We start from the raw sequence: 23552 nt of genomic DNA on the forward strand, positions 1-23552 counted from the left end.
GGAACTGAGGCAAAGCTGGATGGAGAAAGGAAGCAGCAGTCGGTAGCCTTGGCCCTTCGCAAGAAGCTCGTGGCAGATGTCCAGGAGGCCGAGTGACTGATATATTCGGCGAAGAAGGCTAAGGAAGAGATTATGCAGGCACACGAACGAAAGGCCGGAGCTTAAGCCAAGGATTTGAGCACGGAATCGGAGGCGCTGAAGACAAGGCGCGCGAAGAAAATCCAGAGCCCAGAAGAGAGTTTGTTGGCCGTGTTTTAATGGAAGGAGCGGGAGCTGCTGGAGCATCTGCTACCTGTAGTCAAAGTGGATGGTGGTCCGGAACACTCGCAGTGGCTGGTGTAGCTTGAGACGGAGCTGCTGGAATTGTCCAAGAAGCAAAAGCTACAGCATGGTGTTGGCGACCACCTTGCACAGGAGGACGGTTCCTTCACTGAAGGTGCGGAGCGCCTGTAGGTGCTCATCGAGATCAACACTTGACTGGGCAGATGTGTGTCTGGGGAGCGAAGCGTCTAAAAACTCGAGGTGCTCATGTTGAATGCTGGTATAGCAGTTTTAGTTTCGTCTTCGTGGTTACAGGTAAGGTGTCATGGTTACACAGACTTGGCAGTCAATGCATGCACCGTGATGAAAGAACCGACTCTGGATGTGGACAAGTGCAAGCTGGTGCCTGAGCTACACGAGCACATGAAAACTGAGGGCGTCGAGTGAGAGACCAGGACGAGACCAAGGCCGCAAAGGGTAGCAGTGGTGAGGGTGACCAGGAAGACCAGTCCGTGAAAGTGTGGTCCTAGGATGAGGACTCATCATGCAAGGAGGATGAATAGTATAACGAGGACAAGCTCAAGGTGCCGAAGGTCGAGCAGGTCACCGCGTCCACGCTACCAGAGATCGACATTGAGGCCATGGGTGTCAGCGTCCAGCTGAAAGTCTTCAAGCTCAATCAGTCTAACTTCGACCAGGTGGCCAACAACCCGCGCGGCCCACTCATCAGCTTCTACGCGCCGTGGTGTTTGCACTGTGTGAAACTGGAACCCGGATATCTTCGCACACTGAAGTGAGCGGCGGTTGCCTTGAGAGGGTATCAATTGCAGACATTTTGAGCATCGAGCAGCCTACCCGGACTTAGACTTGGACTGCGATGTTATTTTGAGATTTCCGTTTGGTTTAGTAATGTGGCCTTGTGTGTTATTGTTATCGTCCATTCCCTTTATAATCCATGTTTTGTGTGTGTGTGTGTGTGTGTGTGTTTGATCGCACACGGTGAGTGCCCTCTTCTAACCAGTGGAAAGATATGGTAGGGAAGAAAAGGATGCGCGGTGCACGCATGGCACATGAGTGTATGGGAGGTGTATGAGAAAGAAGAGAACGATGGAGCTGGGGGTTTGCGAGTGACTTTTTTCTCTGACTGTGTCTCTGTTTCCCGATTGTATTCTTACCCTGTAAATATACCGGGTGTCCCAGCTAACTTGAACCAAGGGTTATAAAATAATATATTTGAGGTAGGTCAGTGAAACCAGTTGCATACAACGACCAGCCTGCTTGCGCACTACAGGCAATTTTTTGTTTTGTAATTAGTTAATTGGCTAATTATGTTAATTTTTCTAATTTAATAAATATTCACCTTAGACCAAAATTGCGAATTGGAAAGTTGTAGAGCACCTTCAGAAACCCCCATTCCATTAATTGCTTTAAAGAAAGTCTCACGTGTATCTTTTTTTCCGGGCTCAAAAGAAAGCCCGCGAAATATAAATAATACCACGTGACAAGCGCACTTGAGCGCAGCGATCGTGGTGCTCTCAGTAGTGGTTTGAGCGAACGAAATCAGCTGCGGCCGTGACCCGATGGTGCCGTTGCAGCGGCAGGCAGAAATGTTGGCGATGGTTGGAGCGAGCTCGAGCTCGCCCGTCGTCACCGCGATCTTGGCCGGGCCTGTGCACCGCAGCAGCCTACATCACGACAGGCGGATGACGATAAAGAACCGGCAAATGAAGGTGCAGCGCTAATTTTAGTCGAATAACATGTCATCTCGCCCCTTTACCCAAGCCTGTATGCGCAGATTCAGTGGCTGATACCTTATCGCTCATCAGTTTGCCGTAAAGTTCGCTGATGGGAGAGAAGCAGGCCTTGTTAGCCTTGTTAGAATCCCGGTGGTGTCGGCTCGCTGCTCTCGGTGCTACTTGCACCATCACGTGGGCCGGCTGTCGGACGCTGGCGAAGAAGCCATCGCAGGCATATCGGCCTGCCGCTTTAACGGGGCAAAGAGACATGGCCGCAGCTAATTTCGTTCGCTCAAATCACGACTGAGAGCACCACAATCGCGGCGCACAAATGCACTAGTCACGTGGTATTATTTGTATTTCGCGGGGTTTCTTTTGAGCCCAGAAAAAAAGATACACGTGAGACTTTCTTTATCGCAATTAATGGAATGGGGGTTTCTGAAGGTGCTCTGCAAGTTTCCAATTCACATGTTTGGTCTAAAGTCGATATTTAATCAATTAGAAAAATTACCATAATTAGCTAATTAAGTAATTGCAAAACAAAAAATTGCCTGTAGTGCGCAAGGAGGCTGGCAGTTGAATGCAGTTGGTTTCACTGACATACCTCAAATGTATTATTTTAGATCCCTTGGTTCAAGTTAGTTGGGACACCCGGTATATATATATATATATATATATATATATATATATATATATATATATATATATATATATATATATATATATATATATATATATATATACATACATTGCAACGGAGAACAAGCAGAAACGCAGCCGTTCTATCGAACGCTCAGCTTTATTTTCTCTTCATCGTCGTTATACCCTTCGCTCCTGTACTCCTAACTTCGTCGGCAGAGGACTACATTACACTCGGCTACGACTGCGGTTCTTAAATGCATCACCGCACATCGCTGCTGTCGCATTTTTTGCACATGACAGTGTTGTTTTTCCTGGCTGTCCTCTTGCGGAGCCATGAAGAAGTTCGCATCGATAATATATTCACATTGTCTCGTTCATGGTGAGTGCTAAGTTGCTCTTTGGGCGAGATTCCTGGGATCGTTGCCACTTGGGCGTTTCGCCGTGGCCTTGGTGATTCATTCACCTGAGAGATTTTCCAGTGCCAGGAAGAAGTCAGAGAGCTGTCAGGCTGCCTGCTCGTCTCTGCGAAATCTGTTTGATTTTCCATTTAATAGTCGATATATATGTCCCGAATAGCCTATATTGCAAGATCCTGACATGTTATCAGCGGCGGGTGCGGCTCCACCGATGCAGCATCCTGGATCATCACCTGTGTGTTCTTCTGACATCGCGTCAGGCCTACCTCTGCAGACTGTGCCAGCTCTGCAATTATCACCCGTCATCCCAACCTGTGTATCATGCGGTCACCTGTCATCACCAGGTGCTTCAGGACTCTCACCCTCTGATGCTCATCTACAACACTCATCTGGTCCTTCACCGCAAGCTGGGATCGGCTGATGCCTACAGGTCAGGATGATTTTCCTGATAGCTCAGATACTTCGTCTGCCATTACCTGTATAGATGCTGCGGCGAAGTCTGCTTAAGAGCCAGACAAATTTATTCAAGTGCCATCGAAGCGTCCCCGCAGCTCGAGGCGGTCGAATTTCAGTGTCGACGCAACTAACGCTTCTAAAGCGCCCAAGTGCCCAAGTCATTAATATATATATATATATATATATATATATATATATATCTTTCTCCAGTGCCAGTTACTTCTAGGCGGCTTCTTCTAATCAGTCTTGCAGGAGAACGACCCTTCTCATGAACCGCGACACGTGCACTGCGAAATTGTTTCTTCTCCGCCCGTCCCATCCTGCCTGAAACGCTGCAGTACACACACTTCATGTATTGTCATCTAGGCGCTCGGTAATTACGCAGGGCCCATCATATGTCTCGGTCAGCTTACGCCCTGTAGGCCGCGTCGCAACCAGACCTCGTCTCCAACTCTATAGTGAGCAGCTGGTCGATGTCGGCATAGTTGCGTTTTTGCGCCTGTTGCGCACGAGACGCTCTTTTCCGTGCTTCCGTCCTGATGCGCTGACAAGCTGCCTGTCGGGGTACAGGGGTCCCGATGTTAATAGGTGTTCCCACGTTGCACGTTTCTGCAAGCTGAGGCTGTTGTCCGTATACAATCTTATAGGGCGTTGTTTCTGCAGAAATTTGCACACAAGTGTTGACAGCGTAGGCCGTTGCTCGGAGGGACTAGTCCTAGTCTGCCTCGCCGTTTTTGTTATTTATGCAGAAAGGAGTGAGTCGCGATTGTATGGTCTGATTTGTCCGATCGGTGAGAACATTCGCTTGAGGGTGGTACGCCGATGCGAAGTGGTGCTCAACTCCGGTCCGGCGCAGGTAGGTACGGATTTCACGTCTACGGAAGGTGGTTGAGCGGTGCAATATTAGTTTTCTTGGAAGCCCGTGCCGCCATTCTAACCGGTCTTTAAAAATTCAATGACGTAATGTGCAGCGAGAGAGGGTACAGCAGCAACCTCTACAAATTTTTACAGATAATCTACAGCCACCAATATGTACCGGTTGCCCATTCCTGATGTCGGCAGAGGTCCAATGTGGTGGATCCCTATGGTATCAAATACAGCCTCAGGCAAAGGGATTGGCGTTAGAAGCCAGGTTAGACAACCTGGAAGACTCTTCTTGTACTGCTGGCAGACTTGCAGCTGGCAACGTACGCGCGGATGTTGCTGCTCATCTTGGGTCACCAGAAGAGTTGCTGCGTCTTTTGCATCGTGGCTCACTGACCAATGTGCCCTCCTGTGGGGAGTCGTGAATAGCGTGGAGCACCTGCCCGCGCAGAGCAGCAGGAAGTACCAGAAGGTGCTGTTCTTTCTTGCGGTTTTTGAGCCAATGTCGGTGGTATAGCGTAGCGTTGCGCACGACAAGTTTGGAGTTGCTTCCAGTGCCTCCAAGGGAAGCCATGATAAGCCGCCAGAACTCTGTCTTCGCTTTGGGCCTTGTTTATATCCTGCTGTCAAAATAAAAGCCAACGTTCGCCGTACCGAGCCAGAGAGTAGCTGTCGCCACGACAAAGCATCTGCAATACGGTTAAGTGGCCCGGCCCGATGCCGCACATCATATTTGTATTCTTGGAACGTGATTATCCAGCGAGCGAACTTGTGCTTGAAGTGCTGCTTCGTGAACATCCAGGCGATTGCGGAATTATCTGTTAAGATGTTCAATTTACGCCCGAAAAGGTAGTGGTGAAACTTATCGTCGACACTCCAGACCACCGCCAAACATTCTAACTCGTTGGAGTGGGCTTTCAGCAGCGGACAGTTTGCGACTAGCGTATGCAACGACGTGCTGAGCAATCTGTGAGTCGCGCTGGAGAAGGACGGCCCCCAGGCCGGCCTGGCTGGCTTCAGTGTGCCAGTCATTGCGAAAGTGGGTAAGTACTGGGCACTGAGTCAGTTGATCTTTGAGCGCTTGAAAGGCTCGTTGCTGCCGTTCACCCCATATAAAGTTCTCTCTCTTCTTTAACAAATTTGTGAGGGGAGCCTCTGTGGTGGCAAAATTGGCTACAAATTTTCGTAAATAGGGAGCCCTGCCAAAGAACGTCTGCAGCTACTTCACACTGTTAGGTGTGGACCCAGTCGAAAAAAACTACAGAACTATGTCAAAAATACGACAAAATATTCTGTAGTTCTGTCGTAACCATCACATTTGTCTGTAGTTCTGTAGTGTTTCAGTAATATATTTCTGTTGTCTGTAGTTCTGTAGCACTTTTCTGTTGTAACTACTGAATTTTCTGATGGTACGACTGAATGTTCTGTTGTCTCAACAGGTTTCCCGTCAAAAACCGCACAGAAATTTTGTCGTAACATCAGAAAATTTTCTGTTGTTTTTTCCGACTGGGGAGTAATTTGTGATGGCTTCTATTCGCTCTGGGAGCGGGTGAATGCCCTCCGCAGGAATTTTGTAGCCAAGGTAGGAGATCTCCGACAGACCAAACGTACATTTCTCAAGGTTTAGCCGGAAGCCATTTTGGTATGCCAAGACAAAAACATTATCCAGATTCAGGAGATGCTAATCTTCGCTGCTGCCGATGACCAAAATGTCATCGAGGTAGACCCCACAGGCGTGGTGTTTGAGAGAGCCAAGCACCATGCTCATAGCGCGCTGGTAAGGGCTTGAAGCTGTACGTAGCCCGAAGGGCATGCGATTGAATTCGTACAGCCGAGTAGGGGTGCGAAAAGCAGTCTTATGTTTATCCTCTTCGGCGACATTGATCTGCCAGTACCCGGAGCGCAGGCCGAGATGAAAAGTATTTGGCATGTCGGACGGCGTCAATTGCGTCGTCGATACGGGGAAGCGGATAAGAGTCTGGTATCGTGTGCTTATTGAGCTCTCTGTAGTCAACGCAAAACCTCAGAGTGCCGTTTTTTGCGTGCTAGAACAGCAGGGGCTGCCCAAGGGCTCGGGGAGGGTCTTACGACGCCACCAGCCAGCATGTCGCGTACCTGCCCAGCGAGGACTGTTCGCTCACGCTCTGCGTAGCGCCGCAGCGGAATGGTTATAGGCTGGTGATTGTCGGTTCTTGTATGGTGGACAGTCAAGTCAGTGCAAGGAAGGTGTGCACTATTCTTCGCGAAATTGCCCTGTGCTGGTGCAGCAGGGCACCCAAGGTTGAGGACCGGAAGGTTCACCTTCAGTATGCCCGTCCACGGGTGGGCTAGGGGCGGTACGGCATGCGCGGAGCTGCACTTCGCCTTTTTAGATTGACAGAGTCACGTCCCCGGACATGAGGTAGTCTGCGCCCAAGATGAGGTCAGCAGGCAAGTCCGCAAACACCGGGACGCCCACCAGGACCTTGCTACCAGCCTCAGTCCGTATGCAAATATCGACTGCACGGACGAGAATGGCGCTTCCCCCCAAGCCTTGCAGTAGAGACAAGATCCATTGACTCAGCGGGCCAGGTGCGTTACGTTGAAGCAATGCCGTTTTCTGAGCGCCGGTGTCAACCAGTGCGGTCAACCCTCCGATGCCGTCAACATGCACCGGCAGGAAGGGAAGAGGGTGATTCTGGAATTGTATGCGTGGGCGGGTAGTAGCATGAGGATAATCCTTGTACCTTTGGTCATGTTGTCCGCACGAAAAGCAACCGCGACGTTGCTTTGGTGCTGTGTCATGTCCCGGCGGCAGCAAGAGCCCCGCGACGACTGGCAGTGTCATGAAAGGAGGCCGCTTAGTAGACAAAGATGGATAGGCTGTCAGTGTCAAGTGTGGACATAATCGATGCGTGGGTGGCATCGTGAAGACCGTCGACGATGTACTGTTTGGCTGCAGACACGGGACACTCGATGTTGCAGGCCCGATGAAGACGGACCTTATCATAAATGTAAAGGGGGACGTCTTCATTTGGAGCCTGGCGGCGCGATCTCATCATCGTGAATTTGGCGTCGTGCGCACTGGCCAGGGGTGTAAATGCAGCAAGGAAGGCAGAGTTCCAGGCCGACCAAGTGGTGTAGCGGCGGCCTTCGGGCTGGTGCCAGGCGCGGGTGGCACCACGGAGATGATCTTCCGCGACAGCGAGCGTGGTGGCTGGAGACGAGGCGAAACGCCGGGCAGCAGCATCGACACGTTCAACCCACGCTTTGGCGTCATCAGAGAAGCCACGGAAATCCGGAAGCGGTACTGATGGTACTGGGCACCCAGAAAACATCAAGACGCGGCCAAGCGCTGCGCAGAAAGTGATACATGCCTCCCGCAGGGTTTAGAACACTTCAGGAAGGAGGGCCGCCAGAGTCGAATCCGCCAAGGAGGCATGGACACCGTTCTCGGTTGGAATAGAAGTTCCGGGCGCCGAGTGAGCTGAAGGAGGAGCGGGTCGGCGAAGTCCAGGTCGGGCCCACAGTTGGTTGACTGCGCCATTGTGACTGAGAACAAGCAGAAACGCAGCCGTTCTTTCGAACGCCCAGCTTTATTCTATCTTCATCGTCGTCATTCTTGTTGTTGTTGACCAAATAACATGACACATACCCACAGAGGGAGATCGGCCGAGAATTGGGTAGCAAAGAAAATTTTTGAAGTATACTTGCATAAACAAAGTGATTTGAGAGATAGAGGAAATGGAATAAAACGGGAAATAAGTGAGATATAAAAGAAAAGTGGTAACAGAAACGGGAGACGGAGACTGACACTGCAACTGTAGAACAAGTGATGTTTTAATATTTAGCAAGGCAAACGATTTGATTCCAGTGAAAAAAATTTGCATGGAGGTGAAAACAAATCTGTGACTGTGACCAAGGATGGTGGCGCCAAATGATAACAATATCGGGCTACCTAAACTGTTGTAATGGCCTTTCCATCAACTGTCTTCTCAACGCAGTGAAGCGGCGGCAAAACAGTAAAAAGTGATCTAATGATTCCTTTTCACCGCAAAATGCGCAGACTGGAGAAAATGCCAAAACAGACCGGTCAAGGTAGAAATCTAAAGGTGGGGTACGGAATCGCAGCATTGTTAGAGAAATCTCCAAGTTGCCGTGAATGATATAATTTTTGACTCCAAGAATAATTCAGATGCAGGTAGTCATCGTCTTCCCCTTCGCTCCTGCACTCTTCACTTCGCCTTCAGATATATATATATATATATATATATATATATATATATATATATATATATATATATATATATGCATAAACTTCCAGCAGTGTGCTTTGTTAACGTGTCGCATAATTATTTTACAGTGAACAAAAGGCGCAGTATTTGACACACTTACTCCGTGGACACCTGAAGGACACCGTAAGATAAGGGAGGAAAGTAGAAACAAAAGCGGAGGGAATGAAGTTTGGTTTGGTGCGGTGATGCAGTTTAACGTCCCACAGCGACTCAGGCTATGAGAAACGCCGTAGTGGAGGACTCCGGAAATTTCGACCACCTGGGGTTCTTTAACGTGCCGTAGTGAACAGCTACGAAGTAATTTCGGTTACCTGGGGATATTTCAGGAGCAATAACATTGCACAGGACACGGGCGCCTCTCAGTTTCGCCTGCATCGAAACGCAGCTGCCGGTAATCGGGCTCGAACCCGGGTACTCAGGTACAGTAGTCGGGAACCCTAACCACTCTGCCATCGCGCTGAGGCTATTAAACGACACAATGTGGATCAGTTGGGCAACAATTCCATGATAAAGATTGACAAGCGCGCAAATATGACATTTGTAAGTTCGAAAGACGTGAACTAGCAGTAAGGGTCTCTCGCTGACGAACCATGTTAAATAATCGTACGCAAGGTATTGTTCCGCAATTTTAATATTACACAGGCTACGCAAACATGATAGCTTATAGGATGAGTGCAGAACATGTTTGCGAGAGTCTCTAACATAGACGTCATCGTTTCAGTTACCCGCGTTTTCCATGGCCGAAACTGGTAAAATGGTTACATATGGTAGGAGAAATAGAAGCACGCAGCGGTATTATAAACATTTAATGCCCGAATCAAATCTCTCTGCGCACGAAAGTCTGGAATGTGGAAGGTTGACCACAATAGATGGCAACACCTCTTCCGCATTTTCGGAACAAAACTTCGGTTCTTCATAAGCCTCTTTCAAGCAAAAACAACGTGCAAAATTATCAATAGATAAATGTAACAATGCTACATTGTTGGTTAACATACAACATCTTCCTTCAATGCAGCAAAGGTAAATATTGCATTTAGGTTAACCACACTTTTTAAACTTTTCAATGTATGAAATAATAAGGCTAACAGACGTTTTCAGAATCCGTTGGACATTTAACATGCAATAGACTCTGACTAAGCTCTGCATTAAATTTGTTCTTATAGCGTTTGCCAGTTTGGGTTTTGCTGGGCTCTTGACGGATTTGCGGTTAAATTTATTTCTTAGTTTGAAAAATACAGATGTTGATTTGGGTACAAAACTTTCAGGAAGTTCGTCCATAGAGGAGCAGTGGTCGTGAGGTTGCGACCAGGTACTCTGAAGCATGAGTGCTTTTCAAACGGTCTCTACAGGTGCCAAACGAGCTGTGCTTGTCTCAATAAAGCCAAAGTCACAATGATTGATTGGATGGCAGGAAAGTTGGAGCCAGCTGGAGCAGCTTTGTTGTCGCCGTATACCGTAGGAAACTTATTGAAGAAGGCATTGATGAAGTTTCCAGCTGACGGAAGGATATCGATGTCTTTACATTCTTGCCAATCCTGTCGTGCCCTCTGGACGCATTTCAAGAGACCATTGAAGAGGCTGTAACAAAGGTGACAGAATGTTCAACATATTTGCATATGGCATCTGTGGTCAGTGGAAAGTCTATACGATGTTGACAAGTTCGAGTTAATTTCAATATAGTATATTCGAAGGGATGTTTGCTGAATGACGCAATTGCTCAACCTTCCCTATTCCATATTGTGGCGTGGTCGCAGAACGTGTTCTGTGTTTACGTGAAATATTGGTAATTTTTTTCCTCGGCATTTGTACAGTAACTGCCTCTACCTCATAACATGTTTTCGCAGTATAGGTCGGTCAGCTTCTGCTCCATCAACCTTCACGCGTTTTTGTCGAAGCGGTACAGAGCTGTGACAGCTTTTCTGCAGCACTAGCAGGTTGCTGCAAATGAAGCTATTTACATCAGGAAGAAAAACAACTAGTTATCAAGAACACAGTCGTAATACTGTTCTGGCAAAGAATACTTTCGCGACTTTCTTTTCGCACATCAGAGACATTAAAATCACCGCATCACAACTGCTAGCAGTATCTCTCCGTCGGCCGTGAAACTGTGCCGCGCTGCTAGCTAGGACATTTCACAAAGGCGATTTCCAGGAGCTGAATATTATTCATGCACCGTAAAAGCATCTCTACCCTACGAAGTCCGCACCTGCCCTATACGACCGGGTGTGGTAGGCCACCGCCGCTTGATTGAAGCGCTTCTTCCATCGAGCGGCTGTGGGCAGCCGCGTACCAGATGGAGGAGGTCATTGCTTTTGAATTTTCGCTCTACGCATTTCTAAAGCCGAGAACAGATTCTTCCCATCGCAACGATATTGGGCCTGAAGTCGAAGTTCAGATTTAGACAGCTTGCCTAGCAAGAGGGCTACGACCACATGATAAGACTATAGGTACGACCACATGAGATGATTAGGGCATCGTAATAATTATCTTTTATTAGTATATTGCAATTCAAAAAACTTTCACGCTACCCCAAGGCATATAACGTTGGAAAAGTATGTCGAATAGAATTGCACTGGGCTAGTTGTCGTATTTAATTATTTAGCGTTTTACGTATCTCCTTGCCAATAAAAATTGAATTTTATGTTACACCAAAACGTCGTGTATCATTAGAGAGCTTATGTCGAGGCAAATAACATTAGGCTAATATAAAGTCTAACTAATTACCGTGCTTAATTATATGAGATAAAAAATTGTACTTATCAATATAGAATCGTGCTTTGGGCGAGAAAATGAAAAGCTAAGTTTCGCAAAAACCACTTTAGTCTCGGGCTATTGCTCTTTTAACTCGGTTCAGCCAAGGGTTTAACCGCTGCGAGTTTTTTTATTTTCACTTATAGCACCATAGCAGATTGCACCACTTCATCGCTCAAAAGGAATCTCTTTGGCGTATCCGCCATCGGAGCATCCCCTCTGAACGTATAACTATCGGTCCACTGGGAACTGGTAAACTGGCAGCTGGCTAAACCAGAAAAACAGTGGAAGCGTTGCCTGTTCGGAATTCCGATTTTGCCGTGCCATATCCAACAGTGAGCCCTGGAAATTGTGCGCAAAGGGAAGGTAATACTGTCCGTCATTTCCGTTGTTGTGGGAAAATAACTGGTAGATTACTGGTATTTCACAGAATCGACTCTCGCCCTTTGGTATATTATATTATAGAAATTCATATCAACCATCTATACGTTGGACTAAAACAGCTGTGTAAGAAGTGCAATCTAGTCTAGCAAGTCTCATGCTATGTTTCGACGTAATGGAAGCTTCACGGCTTTAATTTGCCGAACAGGTTTATAAGAAAACATCTTCAAAGTAATTGTACAATTTGGCTACTGTTGCAAGGACTTAGAGTGAGCTGAATGGTGTAAGAGAATCGTTCCTTCTCAATCATGTAAAAAATTGAGTATCGTTTTATTAGGAGGTTTAGTACCAGAGTTTAAATAAACAAGTTAAGCATGGCATAAAAGAAATTCCGAAAGCACTGCAGAATCTGCACTATAGAAATGCGACATTCTGAGCGCTGCTTCTGCAGGCGGTACTTCGCGCGCTCCTTGTATAGCTGTTGGTAGCAAGGCCATGGCAGGATAGTGGGTGTCATTTCCTTGGCCCGCGTTTGTTGCAGTGCTCCTGCAAGTGTCGGATAGGCGACACAGCGTCGCTCATGTCGCGTGGCGTTCTCATACCCACGCGGCATTCTTATGCAACTTGGCACTCACGTGACGCTGTCACATAGCCACTTTATATGACTCTAACCCACTACCTTTATACGAGATTCACGCTCACGACCTTTGCGAGCCTACATGTCTCTCACATCTTGACAGAATCTCACAGTCTCGTGGAATCGGGCGAACAAATCTCGCGGAATCTCAGCCTAGCAAGGCGTTCGCCTTAAAATCAGGATCTAAGATGTCAGGTTTATGGCCACGATTTGTGAAGAGCGGTTTTTTGCGCTCCTTTGTTCAGCAAATGCCATTTAGCTGAGAAAAGTGCCGCTTGAATAGCGGGTGCCAAAAAACCTTACGTAAAGAAAAACTAAAGACAGCAGTTCATACTCCCAAAAGTCTGCATTCAGCGCCGGAATGAGGATCCCGAAAGCGCAGCTCATGAACGCTTTTCCATCCCAACAGCGAAGGATATGCGCAAAGTCTGCAAAGAAGAGGCGGCAAATGTACAGGCTTGAAGTTTACACGTATTTTCAGTGACTTATAAGGTTGCGAATGACGCATAATTCTATATTGTAAAATAGGAAAGTGTCATACATATCTGACAAGGAGGCTGGGGCAGGATAAGGAGGAGGTGAGGTTTAAGGTGGAACATTCAGGTTGCTTTTTTCACATCCAGAATGAATCGCCCATAGAAGGAACATGCATGAATACTTCGAAGAGATTTGATTTACAAGCCGGGGCAGCGACATTCAAATAGCGTCCAACCCTGAAAAGATTCGTTCATGTAAATCAATACTGGTCCGTCTCGTAAGCATAACGTGGCGGCTCTGAATTTGCCCAAAGATCTGCTTACCGCACATGCCCATTGGCATGACTGCAAAGCGCCCTACAAAGGAGGTTGAGGTGACCGGAGGTTTGGGGGGGGGGGGGGGGAGCTGAACAGTTGTGTCTTCTGTCTCGCACGAGGTCTTACTGCTTCATAGCAGAAACCAAAATAACTTCGAAACTGAAAATTCAATCCTTGGTCTACATAAATAATGGCGCAATAAGTCGTAAAATTCATTGTAGGCCTGCAAATAGCGCGCAATATCTATGGCCACCGGCGGCGTCATCTGAACGGGGACGTTACCAAAAAAGCTTTATGCTTTTTTCGTTGCTTCAATCACCTCAAAATATTCTCGCGCACACCTAATTCAAACCTGAACGAGAACGAAGGTGATTCTGACCACGCTTGCTGAGCAGCCGTTTCACTTGGTGCTATCGTCGCCGCAAAGTTGTCGTTTTGCAAGCAGAGGTGAACCTAAATATAGCACAAGATCATATGGGTGTATCACACGAAAACATTTCTAGCCAATAATTCCGAGGTGAATTTGACCTTGATCGTAAATGTGGCGGTAAACAGCAGAGATATGGTGGACCTTATCAACCGTACTGAAGCTAGGGTAAAAGCTGTTGACATAGATAGCTTTCTTGAATACGATTCGCGCATTTAAAGTGCCCCAGCAAAGTACAAGGGAGTTAGTGATTTGCGGAGTAAATATTCAGTGTTGCCTCACGACCTGTTCTGCAGGTAGTAACAAACAAGTTTAGCATACCGTGCAAGGTACTATCGTTTGCCCAAGCGGACTACCGTGATTCCGCCCGCCGCCAGTGCGCCCGCGCTTTATTTGTCCCGAAGTGTGGCAGCACTCCTTGAGGGTTCTAGCGCAGCTTTCGCCTGCGCTCTTGATCACGTTCTACGTGACGCTGGCGGTAACACAGAACGTTCCACGTCCGCCGCTATTGTTGAGGATGGCGCTGGTGAACACTCTCAAGGTTCGTATACAGACAACATTAATACCCAAGAAAGTAGCAGGGGGGACAGCGGCCGATGTAGCTCAGTTGGAAGAGCACCGGATGCGATATTCGGAGGTGGTGGGTTCGGTCCCCACCATCGGCACGTTGTTTGTTCTTCTACTTTGTGCTTAATTATCTTACCCCTAAGCATATTACATCACTAATATCTGTCATTATCCAAGCAAAAATTAAAAAGAAAACAAAAAATACAATCCCCAATGCTTTCCTTGGCCTCACCGACTGTTGGCTTCTTTCCTTCATGTATTATAACGAGCACCCTCATTTCCCTTCATTTATCTGCCGTCAGCTATTAGTCATTTATCTAGGTGATCAAGGCTTGCTTTCTCAGATAATCAATGGCTAATAATTTACTGACGGGTACCTAAATGTAAATATTTTGTATAAATATGTATAAATGTAAATGTAAATATGTAATGTAAATATTGCGTGGAGAAGGGAGGCCTGCAATACATGGTGTGGACCTGCCTACACAATCTACCTGATGACTCAAATTCAGTGCCAACTCTTGAGGGGTAGGAGGTTGCCACATCCAGCTCTGGACTAACGGGCTCTATGACACGCGTGCGGATAGCAGCGGAAAGCCGCTGGAGTCCCTGAATAGAGACCCCACATCCCTTATCTCTGCTCAGTAAACTTTAAAAGTCAGTCAGTCATTGGTTTGGACACAATGCATGCCCGCTGTGTCCACACCAATTAGAGAAAGTACACTGCAGGTGGGAGGGCTCCGCTACTCCTGTTACGCAAACGGCAGCACTGTGTACGGTATGCTGATTGAGTCTAATAATCATGGAGAATTATTACATGTTTGCTTTTGCAGGTAAATGAGCGGATAATTTTTTTAGCAGCATGAAAACATTTTTCACCTCACAACACAATCTCTTACGGCTGTTCGCTTTATTTCTATCTTGTGGTGCAAACGGCATCAACGAAAATCAAGAGTTCAGGTTTAGCCTATGCTGAGATTCTCACCGTTGCGACAATAAATTACAGTGGGATTATAATTTATTTCTTGGATGCCCCATGAACTGCTGCGCATAAGAAGAAAACCTCTTAGGCGTTCTGTGACCGCGGTACGATATTGAAGAGGGCGATGGTCTCACCTTTTAGAAGGACTTCGTTGTCGGCGCACAGAACATCAACGGCGGCTGACGCGACGCGTTCGTTTAGAGACAGACCATTCTTCTCCTTTTCTGGGCATGAGGGTCCGACTAGAATGTCCACACAGTTGAACTTTGTCTTGACACTGAAAGTATTCACGGTGGTCGGCTGTAAGGCCGCAGTGAAAAGCGACTCGCACGTGGAGTCGAGCTGGCGGTCGAACCCCCTCCGCGCCGAGGCCATGGAGCGAGCGCTGTTGTTTTTTCTGCTTTTCTCCCCTCTATTTGGGCGCTGAATGCGCCGCGGGGCGCGCGCGAGGCTTGGTTTGTTTCGTCCCTTCGCCCCGAGGCGTCGCCAAGAAACGAATGGCAGACGCTTCCTTATCAGCCGGGAACAACAGCGGCACGCTTCTGCGAACCACTTTACGGCCAGCTCGTCCAGCGATGTCCCGCCTTGGCGCCAAGCAGGGGTGCAGGAAGACGCCGTTAATGAAGCCTTTTGAACTGCCACAAGCGCTCACTAAATGTCCTGCAGAAGGCGACAATAGGCGCGACCCTTGGCCCTCCCAAGTAGGGAATCAGTCCAGCGGCCTCCCGCTGTGTCGCCAGACATCGGATGCGAGCAACGGCGACTGTACACTGCTCTGAGACAGTGCCGCCCTCCCTTTTTTATTCGAACGGGATGGCTGGGTGGCCTAGTCTCCAGATCCCTCGCGGCGTTTCTTTCACAAAGGCGTCAGCTGCAAGGGCGCGTCGCAAACACGCCGGGGAGGGGAGAGAAAGACAGGCGCTGTGTGAGAGGGTTTGGGGTCCAACGAGCGCAGAGAGTGTGTGTTTTGAATGTTGTATTTTTATTTGACGTAATTAAGGACCTGGGTCTAAGGTTATTCCCAACCCACGGGGTTGTGGCATGTTTTTCAATAATTTGATTGGCTGCTTTATTTTCCGGGTGGATCACCTAAGGTGACCGCCCTCGGACCTTTGTTGATGTTTGTCATTAAAAAGTGGTCCTCGGACCATGTTTGGCAGTCAAGATTGAGGCTCCGTGCTTAGCACGTATTTGCAGTCCCTAGGCTTTAACCGAAATGCTCGGTAGAAAAGTAAGGACTTGTAGAGTGACTTCTCTGTGTGAGAGTCTATTTTGTTTTAAGTTACAGTTGTCTGTGTGACTGTTGTTACTGTAACTTACAGTTTGCGAATGTATACCATTTTTCTTTTGTAAATATAATTCTCCTTTTGACCATCATCTGATCATCGTCTACTGCTTCTTCACTGCCGAATGAGCACGTTTGGAGAGGCTTCAGCTGCTCCGAAGATTGGGAACGAACGAGCATAAAATTACTGGCGCAGTACGACAGGATTCGGCACCCTACCACAAAGCAGCAAGAAACAAGGCCTCGTGCAGCAGCAGCGGCAGCCAAAGAACGACTGCGCAAGCTACCTGCTGAGGACGACCAGCCAAGGCGTGACTCCCGGGCTTGGTGCTACTACCCGCAGCGACGCTGGTGACGGGTGAGTGGGATTTCTCGCGTCTGGTTGAGCTTGGCTTGGCTTGTACTAAGGACAGTGAGGTAGTAGGCATTGAGGACACCAGATATGCTTGCAAGCAAGGTTTACGCATATCCCCTGATGGAGGAAGAGCGTCTGGTAATTCGGCAACTTGAATTGGATTTTGAGCGAAAAAAAGCGGGAAATTCTGAGAGAGGAAGAGAGATTGATGAGAGCACTGGTGCGTGAGCATGCAGGTGGCGGAAAGGCTAAAACTGCGTCCGAAGCAACGGAACAGCGACAGTTAGACCTTGGCCCCGTGGCAGAAAGCACTAGCTCAGTTGAGGGCTGCCCATCCCGGTATTCGACGAATGCACATAGCCTGGACGAGCGAAGCGTTGCTAGCTCAGAGTAGGGAGCGGCGGAAACGGCTAGTGCAGTCCCACAGGCGAAGCTAGAGGAGCTAGCGTTAGGGGGCGAGAAGAACTGCACGAGCAGAGGCGTGGCTCGAATGGAAATTCGCGAAAAAACGGACGAGCCGTTAGTGGGATCGGAGCAGCGGCAGTTAGACGTTGGCCCCGTGGCAGAAAGCACTAGTTCAGTCGAGAACTGCTCCTCCCGGAATTCGACTAATGCGGATAGCCAGGACGAGCAAAGAGTTGCTAGTACAGAGCAGGGAGCGGAGGAAACTGATAGTGCAACCCCGCAGGCGCAGCTAGAGGAGCTATCGTTATAGGGGCGAAACGAACTGCCCGAGCAGTGTCGTGGCGCGGATAGAAACTCGCGAAGAAGCTGACGACCACTTGGCAGTATCAGCTACGGCTAAGTTTAGTGTGCCCGTTCAAAAAGACCTCGACACGGAGCTAATTCAAATGAACTGGGACCAGCAGAAGTTACTATCTGAGAAGACTTAGCATATCGCTCGGTGGAGGATAGCGAAAATCAGCCGTCGGTGGCCGACAGCAGCGGCGCGGATCCCGCGCACAGAAATTTCGCTTCCGAACTGCGAGCTGATCAGCCGACGGAAACGGAGTGCGCTTCTTGTGTGGATCTGCGTGCCACAGGTGTTGAGGCTGAGCCTACGATGAGGGTGCCCGCCCCACTTGGAGGGCGCAGTAACGGATTCTGGCCAGTTCGATATCTCTGGTCAAGAGAGCGAACGCGCTCAACTACATCACAGGAGTGGCGAGGAGTACGCAGGTGGGCCTCTCAAAGTTCACGCAGGCAGGACAGCAATGGGCAGCGTCCGAAAGTTGAGGCCGCCAGAGGTAAGGTGCGACGACGTGCCAGTTGTAACCAGCAATTTGCCAGTGAGGGTCAGTGAGAGGATCTCAAGCGCTAGGGCCGCGAGAGGTGACAACGGTGCACCGCAGGCGCTGAAAGCTCATAATGCACGACAACGCGTACGCCGAGGCGCGCACGAGATCGTACCGGCTTCGAATGATAGCAGCGGGCGCCTGCCCAACTCACTTCGTCAGCGCTGGAAACTGCATGGGCTAGCCTCGTCATTAGAGCCCCCGTACAAATCTTGCGCTAAGTACAGGGACGAAGAAAGCCTCACTGTCCAATGTTGTATCTGGTTATTTGGCATAGCCATGCTAGCCTCACCAGGCGCGAAGGTTCCTGCTCACCCAACGGGTGGCGTGCACGGAACTGTTTGGCGACACCAAGCAGAGGTGTAAAGACAGTTGCATGACGGAGCGGGAACTGTGCAGTGGCGTGAGTGTTTCCGGTACCCGCCGTGTTATGTGATGTGTGACGCGTGCTACAACCACTACAACCGTGCGCCACGGAGGGGTGCTTTTGTGCTGACACTCGGGCTGCTCGGGCTATGGCGAACTCTGTGTAGCCTACACGCGCTCTTGTAGTGAAATTTTTTTTGTATGTCGACATACAAAAAAAAATTGCACTACAAGAGCGCGTGTAAGGATGTAAAGATCTTTACATGGGGAGGGGGGTGCCTCATGTACAGCAAATATAGTAGGGCACGCTGCTGTATGCAATGCAAGATTTGGCATGCTGTCATGAAGAAATTTCGTGTTTTCAGTGCCGTTGTTTTGTATTGGTTTTATTTCCCGACTTCGAGCGCACGGTTTTCCTCAGGGGGGACGGATTTAGGTGCGCTGTAGCCTGGCGAAATGGTCGCCTGAAGAGGAATGTGGCGGCGTGTGTGTGTTTTTTTGTGTGTAAATGACCGGATTCCAAGCTCATTTACCTTCTTAGGAGGGATGTGTAAGGCCGCAGTGAAAAGCGACTCGCACGTGGAGTCGAGCTGGCGGTCGAACTCCCCACGCGCCGAGGCCAAGGAGCGAGCGCTGCTGTTTTTTCTGCTTTTCTCCCCTCTTTTAGGGCGCTGAGTGCGCCCCGCGGGGCGCGCGCGAGGCTTGGTTTGTTTCGTCTCTTCGCCTCGAGACGTCGCCAAGAAGCGAACGGCAGACGCATCCTTATCAGCCGGGAACAACAGTGGCACGCTTCTGCGAACCACTTTACGGCCAGCTCGCCCAGCGATGTCCCGCCTTGGCGCCAAGCAGGGTTGCAGGGAGACGCCGTTAAAGGAGTATAGACACGTACATTTTCTGTTCCGGGAATTTTTGCTTTTATCGATCCACAGTGGTCCAAAACAGAGGGACTGCGACCCAAAAAGCCCCAGCACAGATCAATTAATTATCAGTGCATTGATCAAGGCCAGTTTCGGTTTCGATCTCTCCGGACACGAGCGCGCGATGACGTCAAAGATACGAGAACACCACACGAGCGCCCCCTACTGGCAAGGTTGGTGATCGTGTAAACACAAAATCTGATGACGCATTCGGGTCGCGTTTTTCGTCTGCTTGCTGTCGGACGTGCAAGAAAATATCGTCGTTGAGCAGCGCTTCAGCGTAGCATAAACAGTACTGCGACGTTGTTTCGCCCAATAGCGTGGATGTTACTAACATTGCCGGGCACTTTAATCCCGACCCGCTCGCCTGCGACGAAGCAGGAATCAGCAGCAGTCACGAAAGCTTGGTACGTTGACGCGCAGGAAATGTCAACTGGTAGGAATTTTGCACAAAGGAACCGTGAAGATGCTACTTTATCAGTCCGGTTGGACAACGCTGTGAGCCAAGCTGTTCTAAAAAAAGGTTTTAGTAATGACGCGATCAGCCACCGTAACCCGTAAACTCTCCCGATGGCTCCCGTACTCACGCCTGTTCACGCGATTGGTCCCGACGCGGCAGGCCTGCGTGCCGCCGTCCAAGCCTGTGGCGCCATCTGGCGCAGTTAAGGCAATCTGGGTGCGTAAAGCCGTGGCCGCCGCGATCGGCTCCCAAGTCACAGCTGCCTCATAGCATCCGCTATCGGTAATCTAGCTATCGCGGATCGCTGTTCATTCGCTTACATAACTATTTGTACAAAGAATTGTCAGTTATGATTAAATCGCGAGGATTATTCGGTCAATACGGAGGTCCTGGCAGAAATAGTTACAGTGATACAAGCGAACGTTTTTTTTCCTACAGCTGCTGCCCGGTGCGACGCACCTTATGTCTGCTAGCTCCGCTGCTGAAGGTGTCACGCAAAGCAAGAAAATATTTTACGAAATGGGCTTGCCAGGAAAGCGGCGCTAAACTCCCCCCTTTTTCTTCGAACGGGACGGCTGGGTGGCCTAGTCTCCAGATCCCTCTCGGCGTTTCTTTCACAAAGGCATCAGCTGCAAGGGCGCGTCGCAAACACGCCGGGGAGGGAAGGTGAAAGACAGGCGCCGTGTGAGAGGGTTTGGATACCAACGAGTGAAGAGAGTGTGTGTTTTGAATGTTGTATTTTTATTTGGGGTAATTAAGGACCTGGGTCCAAGATTATTCCCAACCCACGGGGGTTGTGGCATGTTTTCCAATAATTTGATTGGCTGCTTTATTTTCGGGGCGAATCACCTAAGGTGACCGCCCTCGGGTCTTTGTTGATGTTTGTCATTAAAAAGTGGTCCTCGGACCATGTTTGGCAGTCAAGATTGAGGCTCCGTGCTTAGCATGTATTTACAGTCCCTAGGCTTTAACCGAAATGCTCGGTAGAGAAGTAAGGGCTTGTAGAGTGACTTCTCTGTGTGAGAGTCTATTTTGTTTTAAGTTGCAGTTGTCTGTGTGACTCTTGTTACTGTAACTTACAGTTTGCCAATGTATACTATTTTTCTTCTGTAAATATAATTCTCCTTTTTACCATCATCTGATCATCGTCTACTGCTTCTTCACCGCCGAATGACCACGTTTGGAGAGGCTTTAGCCGCTCCGAAGATTGGCAACGAACGAGCATAAAATTACTCGGCCAAGAAACGTTCTGTAATACCGTAAGTTGTTATATGTCCCAAGAACCATTGACTTTTCCAGTAAGGAGCTCTCGGTGCATTGTAACACGCTTCTCATACAAATGGACGATTGAATCGAATGTACGGTAATTTGGAGAACACATGATCAACTTTTATAGTTTAAAGGATATTAACGTATACGGTAGGTTCAGGAACACATAACGAAATGGCACCATGAGACGGAAACTTGAGCTAGTTTATTCTGACTGTTCAATCTTCAAGAAGCGTAAGACGAAGTCGAAGAAAGAAGTCCACACGTGTGGAATTGCTGTTCGTAAAACAGAATAAAATACAGGGAAAGGGATGCTTAGATGAGAAGGCAGCGGTTGATCTGTAGAAGAGACTACGACGCAAGGTGAGGGCAATGCGATCTATGTGATGCAGAGCGTGTTAGTTAGGTTAGCACTTTCCGTAAAGACACCAAATTAACTTTCTTAACGGGTAGTTTCATCCTGCAAAGGACCAATGAAGAATAAAGAACAACGGCTTCTGGAAGAAAAGCAACGACAACGGAATTATTGAAAAAGAAAATCACGGCCATAAAGAAATACTAACGTTTAATATATCTAGAATTGTGGTTTATGCGTTATCACGAAGATAAAACTCACCGTTGGGTTCTTGCCCAGCTGTAGGTATTACAACATTCAGATGAACACTACGACAGCTTATCGAGTCAGCTGTGGGTATTCAGTAACTGACGGTTCGTCCTAACAAGGAAATGTAAGGTTTCATGTCACCTGTGCTGGCTCAGAAAATCAGCTTTTTGATGTGATCGCGGCAGATTTGTGGCTTGAGGGCAGAAGCAAATGTGCAGCGCGTGGACGTACCTGAATGATAGTGAGGTAGCATTATCAGGGACGTTCTCTTGCTCAACTTGTTCGGAAAGCCTTTGGAACTTTCTTATGATGCATGCCTGTACTTTATCTTCCTGGCATCCGTCAAGTATCGCTTCGTCAGCTGCACCTGCGAGGTATGTTCAACGACCACATGTTTAGAGCGTAATAATCACCATTTCTACATGCTCCAACTTAGGAGAAATTTATGTGCCTCAAATGTATTCGGTTCTCTTCACTAACACAACTTAATCCAAAATAATGTCGATGCTGCTGGTAACCAATACATTATATGTAGGAGATATTTATGAGGCTTGGAACGCTATTTTGTCATTTTTTTTATGGAGAAGATTCTAGAATAATTATTCCACAGTCGAGAGGTTAGGAGAGTGAGGTGGTTCAATTTGTCATCCAGTGATTGCTGGAATAGGAGATGTTGTGTGTGTCACGCAATTATTGGCGGGATGAATCGTCGCACATGTTCAGAGGTCGGAGCTAGTCAGCGACAGCGATTGCTCCGTCCAGTGGGAACACTAATGACAACGCACTCTCTAACGCTTCAATCACAATGGCCACATGTAAAACTTTCGCGTTTTATAATTTTGCGTAGTTTACATACAATGCCTACTACAGAGAACTCACAGTAGGACTTTGAGGATTATATAGTCATAACGGGTTTCCTTATACAAGTCCCTTATAATGGAACACCTTTTACTAGTGCTCCACCCAGCGTGCAAGCCATCCGAAATAAGGCCACCATCTTTCAATGGAATGCCTGCAGCCTCCGCCCCCGTCTCTCCGACTTTCGACACTTCATCTGCAAGCATCGTTTCCCTATAATTGCTATATCAGAATCTCGGCTTAATACTACAATCCGTCTCTCAGGCTACACAGTACTGCAATCAACAACTGGCACAGACCTCAGTAAAGTTCTTCTGGCTATCCGGAAAGACGTCAACTTCATCCAGCATCCCATACCAACTGATCCCCATAATGAGTACGTTGCAGCCACTTTAAAGTGCATGAACATGCAGTTTACAGTAATTGCTGCCTACATACCACCTCATGCTAATTTCAATATTGAACGCCTACAAGATATCATGCGAAGTACCCCTGTGCCACACATTATAACGGGAGATTTCAAAGCACATCATCCTGCTTGGGGAGGCGTCAGATCGACAGCCAGAGTCCGGCAGCTATTCGGCTTCGCACTTTCCAACAATTTATTATTTCTCAACGACGGCCAAGAAACTTACTATCAAGAAGCACGGTCCAGTGCTCTTGATATCTCCATGATCTCTGCTGATCTGTCAGCTTCAACAACCTGGTCTGTGGACATCGAGACTCATGGCAGCGATCACCTACCTACATATATTGAGGTTTGTGGCTTTTCTCTCGCCTCTCAGCGGCATAAAGTTCGCAACACGAACTGGGAAGCTTTCGCTGATGCCGTAGAAAAGCACGATCTGTCAAACTTAAATTATGACTCCTTCATTGCTGCAGTAGCACATGCTCAAACATTGCACACTAGAGTCCTCCACCTGCCAAAGGTGTACTCAGCTGTTGACGCCGAATA

This window comes from Amblyomma maculatum, chromosome 2 (genome assembly GCF_055883805.1).
Source record: "Amblyomma maculatum isolate TAMU_Amacu chromosome 2, ASM5588380v1, whole genome shotgun sequence".
Lineage (NCBI taxonomy): Eukaryota > Metazoa > Arthropoda > Arachnida > Ixodida > Ixodidae > Amblyomma > Amblyomma maculatum.